This window comes from Capsicum annuum, chromosome 6, assembly GCF_002878395.1.
Source record: "Capsicum annuum cultivar UCD-10X-F1 chromosome 6, UCD10Xv1.1, whole genome shotgun sequence".
Classification (NCBI taxonomy): Eukaryota; Viridiplantae; Streptophyta; class Magnoliopsida; order Solanales; family Solanaceae; genus Capsicum; species Capsicum annuum.
In genome coordinates, this window is record NC_061116.1 from 220,969,039 (window position 1) to 220,974,513 (window position 5,475).

The following is a 5,475-nucleotide window of genomic DNA, read 5'->3' on the forward strand; positions in this document are numbered from 1 at the left end:
AAAGAAATTGGTCGAATCTTCTAGAATATGGTGAATTGGCTCATTCCAATCTCCATATTCCACAAATTTTGGGATAACTTGTACGAATTCGTACATATTTGAAAAATTTTTGGTGGTTCTTGAAAAAATTATCCGTTACCCCCTATGGTTGTTGGCCATTTTTTGGAATTCATGCAAGAAAATCCAAATGGGGGGGGGGGGGGGGTGTTAACACCTAATTTTTGCCCTCTACGACTAAATTTAATCCAGAGTTTCTTTGATTTTTATTAAAATTGAAACATTTATTCATCTGAATATAAAGATTTTCAAAATATGTATTTGGATAAATTTGTCATTTTAAGTAGCGATTATATATTATTGTAGTCAGTTATACGAAATTTTATAATGTTGCTACTTAAATATCTATTTTTACGAAATATCGGATTTTAATCAAGGCTTATCTGGAAATAAATTCAAAAGATTGAAATCTTGATTTAAATACAATCAAAATAATTTATTTGGATATATATTTGTTTGATTTTATTAAAATCGAGAAACTCAAGATTAAATGAGATATTGATTCATTTCGAATTTTGATTTTATTTAGCCAATCTATTATATTTGGCCATAATTGAAATCAAAGTGGCCACAATCGCAATGCAATTGGCCAATTGATTTCAATTTAGCCAAATCCCCAATACCCAATTAAAAACCCCATCAGCAGTCCACCATAATCTCAGCCCATTTGTCCCTTAAAATTGTACCAGCCCAAACCAAAACCTGACCCGGCCCATCTTTATCAGTTTTCAACAAAAAAAAATCAACAAAAACAAAAACATACACAACTGTTATAACAGTAAACAAACAACACCAATATCAACCTCAACAAACAACGACGGTCTCAACAACAAAATCCAACCTTATACCCAATTTCCACCACCAATGACCCACTTTGAACAACAACCATCCAGTGAGCCCAGCTTCAAACCCGATCCCCAACTCGTTTCTTTTTCATCTTTGTCATGCGCCCACGCGGATACGAAGAAGACTCCAAGAATTCTCTAGAAGCACCTAGGTGTCTCTCTAACATTCAAATTCCGCAAATTCGGGGAAGAAAGGGTACGAATTCGTACATACTTGTATGAATTTCATTGGTTTTGGGAGAATATTACCCTTTTCCCAATTTCTATTGGTCGCCCATTTTCCAATTTCTCCAGAAAATCCCGATTTGGTACAAGGGATTAGTGGAAATTTGTTCCCTTAATTCGAATTTGAAAAGAAATCCAAGACCCCCCCCCCCCCCCCCTCTTTTTTATTTTTTCAATTTTGGGCAGGCTTGAAGCCCTAAAAGAAGGACTCCAGCCTTCTCTATAAAAGGAGATTCTAGGCGCAAATAGGGAGGAGATTTTTTTTCTGATTGGGAAAAAAGTTGAGGGGGTTTGAAAATTAAAAAAAAAAAAACAGAAGAAATTATTTTAGAGCACATCAGCTTCTCTAGTAAAAATTATTTTTCTTTCCTTCTTCTTTTAAAGATGATCGTTTAATCGAAAGCCTTGAAGGTTCGTCGACTGATTGTGATTTCTGCGTTAGCATCGACATCATTTTTCAATAGTTGTGAATCCGACGCTAGTTCGTTGTCCCGCTTTGCTGCTCCATAAGAGGTAGACCCCTCTTTTCATTTAAGTTTTTTTTGTTGTCTTTTTCTTAGTCATCTCTTTCTTTATGGTTCTGTTGTAATTATAATATTGTTTGTTTGCTGGGAGTAGCTGTAGATGGCTGTAGATGTAATTATAATATTGTTGGATTCCTAACATCCAAGGAAGTAGTGAACTAGACGATGCATAAGTTTGATTCAATTTAGGATTGCTCAATGATCTCTTGACTTTTGGTTCAATATAATCTGTCGAGGAGAGAAAGAGGCTAGTTCAAAGCTATGATTGTTTGTCTTAAGTGCTAAATCTGAAAGTTTTTACCTTTACTGTATGTCGATGCTTTATTAAAGGGATTTCTCTAAAGTGTGCATTTAGCCTTAATTTCTTTTAGAACAGACTGTGTCTTTATGATATGATTTGAATTAGTTTTCTTTTGCTTAATCATCAATTTCTGAGTGTCCAAATAAAGGGGACTCTATTTGGATCTTTTATTAGGCCTAGCAGAATATATTTTAAACAATAAGAATGTATTTCTGAAAGAAAAATGTGTAATATTCTTTGTGAGATTCTTGCAATCTGTTTTGATTTCTTCTTGAATAATATTCCTGAATCCAATCATGTGTCGCTCTTTCTTAAGTTTAAAGCCTAAATGTCGATCCTATGGTGTGTCGGATAGAAGGAATCGGAAGAAGAAGGACGGGTTGAAATCCATCTTTGAAGCGGCGAAGGAGACTTGAAAGTCTCATTATTTCGTTTATTTATCCATTGTCTTCATTATTTATTTATTTATATTTTATTTATTTAGTTACTTATTTATTCATTCATTTGGGCATCGAAGCCAAAGTTGTACTTAATACAGGTGGAGCGAATTTTGTGCCAAAAAGGCTCGAAAATTAGATTAAGACAGGTAAAATGGGTCGAAAGCTCAATTAGACTAGGACAGGTCTCGTGGATTTGGGCCCAATGGCCTAAATCCCTACTTTCTCCCCTTCCCCTTTTGCTTTACGCTTGTTTGCCTTATGTGTTTTGTGAATCTAGTTAAATCCTTAGTCAAGTCGCTAAAAACTGGTTTTGCATAAACACCAAAATATTTCTAAAATCACTTTTCTTTTCAAAAATCAACTTTTCAAGGTTAATCGATGACAATTTTCAAACAGTCCGAATAACCGCAAGTTAGCAGACGTTTTTGGTACCTAACACCTTCCTAAAACGTTAATAGGAACCACTTACTTAAAATCTCTTAATTTAAACGATTTTTCTGTTTTGGATCGTTTGAAGTAACTCTCTAAAGGTTTCTTAATTCTTTTTCAAAATTAAGTGGTGACTCTTCAAAAAGTCAAAATTTCTCCGTAAAACAAATGGCTCTACTTCAAATAACTCGTATGGCCATAGATTTCTCAAAAATTTTTTGAAAAAAAAAAAACTTAACAAATAGTATTAATCATACATTATACACAGTTTGTCATTATTGGACAAGTATTTTTGATAAATAATCCGAATTGTTAAATACTAGAAAAATTAGTATTTATGTCAAATTCTATGTTTTAGAAACATTTAAATTTAAAATATATTTTCTAAATATTATAACGAAATACATGAGGTAACTTCACTTAAATCATAATCCAAAAATAACATATCAAAAATACTTAGAAATCTAGGAACAAATCTAGCTAAATACTATGACCTTATTTAACGGGCTGCTTCGAACCATCTCTACCCGGCCCTACTCAAAACAAAGATGGCAACTTGGAAGATGACTATGTCTTTTTTTTTTTTTTTCCTTTTTTTGAAGAAATAATTAGAATATCTTGCACATTATTTCCTTTAGCATTGCAAATCATACTTAATTTTTAAGTTGCTTAACACATTCTTTCCTTTTACTTGGTTGTCATGTGTTCTTGTAGCTAAAATATACGACTTATTTGAATATGTTAAATAAATTTTGATCTGATTCAATCTCAAAAATTAATTAAACAAAAGGTGATTTCTTAAGCCATATAAGGAGTATCGAAATCTCGTAAACATGTGCAATCATGAATCAAGAGTATATTTAGAACTAAAGCTTATGATTAATTAAATACTTGAATGTGAGGCATAAATTGTCTGTATTATTGGTGATACTCTTATACAATCAAAATGAGTTACTTGAATTGTCTGTTAGTGGTTATTGTACACCGAGTGTATAAACATTACTCCAAAATTATTATTTTTAACTATAAGAGGTCGTTTGGTGTGAGGTATAAAGGGATAAATAATTTTAAAATAAAATAATAAAAATTATTTTATCCCATATTCAGTGTGAGGTATTAGTTAGTACCATGATTATTTATTTCATCATGATTTACACTATAATGATGGAGATAAGTTATATACATGGTGCGATAACTAATCCCGTAATAACTAATTTTAAAATTAATTATTTTGAAATCACTCTTTCCCAACCAATAAATATAATCTGCTGTATTCGATGGTTTATTCTTAAATATTTCCCAATGTTCAATAGATCAGACCTCTAACCTCTAAGCAAAGTGTCTAATTATTATCTTACATATTATTGACTTAAAAGAGTATCTCAAACGCAATAATCATATTACTATGACCTAACAATTAAGGAGGCGCGCAACAGCACCCACACGTAAAAATGAAATAAAATCTAGAAGTGCATACGTGTCAAGAATACATAAGAGGAAGTTTTCAATATTCAGTCACCTTCTCCCAAACAAACTGATGTGGCCATTCCACCAAACAAATAATTCATAATTTTCCACATGCCTTCTTTGGTGTTTCCATTGTTCTTGTCTATATTTATGGGGCACTGAGCACACGTGGTATCGCATAACACCGTACACGTACTCTCTGATTCTTGATATTTTTCATCTTCCTTTCCCTATATAAGCAAAACCCCTCCAAAACATTTTGGTATATTCATCATCAACCCAATTACATATACACCTTCCAACATTTGTTCCCTTTGTCTTATATTTTAAGGAGAAAGCTCACAATCTACGTTGTATTATTCATATTGACAATGGCAAAGAAGATGGTGAAGATTGAAGTTGCTCCTTCACTTTTTGTTTTCCCACAAAAAAATTCTCATTCCCCAAAATTGGAGACTATTAAAGAAGATGTTAGAGCTGAATTAGGCCAAGATGGAGATGATAAATAATTCAATAAACAAATATCCTTCTCTTTTTTTTTTAACTTTCTTAATGATAAAATGCTATTCATTTTCTTGGTTAAGAGGAGGAGGGTATTTAGATTAAATTTCGCAATCTCAGGCCGAATTAATAGAATTCTCATGGCCATGGATGAATTGTATTACTTACTAACTACTAGTTGTTATTTGTATATTCTTCTGTTTCCATTTATGGAATAGAGTGTATTACATTATATAATTAATCTCAAAAAAGATTTCTTTTTTTTTATACGCTCTTTTAATTTTACTACATTTCTCTTATGTACTGATTTGAAATGTTTTACTTAGTATAACAAGTAACCTCTACATGATCTTCTCAAGGGATGAGATTACACTTTCAAAATTGTACTTATAAAACTACACAAAATATTATTATTCTTCACTTATATATTTTAGAAAAGGATTTATTTGAGAATACTCCATAACTTGAAAGACTAGTGAGAAGTGTTGAGTTCGAAATCGAGAGGGCGTTATGTGAAAATTTTTAGTTTGCAAATCATAAGACGATAAATCAGATGATATATGAAAACTTAAATTAAAAATATATTATTGGATATGATTTGGTCAAACGACTTATATATTAAAAATAAAATTGAAAATTTTAAAATTTATTGGGAGTGTCACGCCTCAAAATCCCATCGGGCCGGA

General features: G+C 31.7%; 1 long non-coding RNA gene across 1 annotated transcript; it reads left to right on the plus strand.

The window, feature by feature from the left end:
* Positions 1-602: 602 nt before the first annotated feature.
* LOC124899366 lies at positions 603-5,056 on the plus strand. Its single transcript, XR_007056824.1, has 2 exons — positions 603-1,640; positions 2,269-5,056. It is a non-coding gene; the product is annotated as an uncharacterized LOC124899366 (long non-coding RNA).
* Positions 5,057-5,475: the final 419 nt, after the last annotated feature.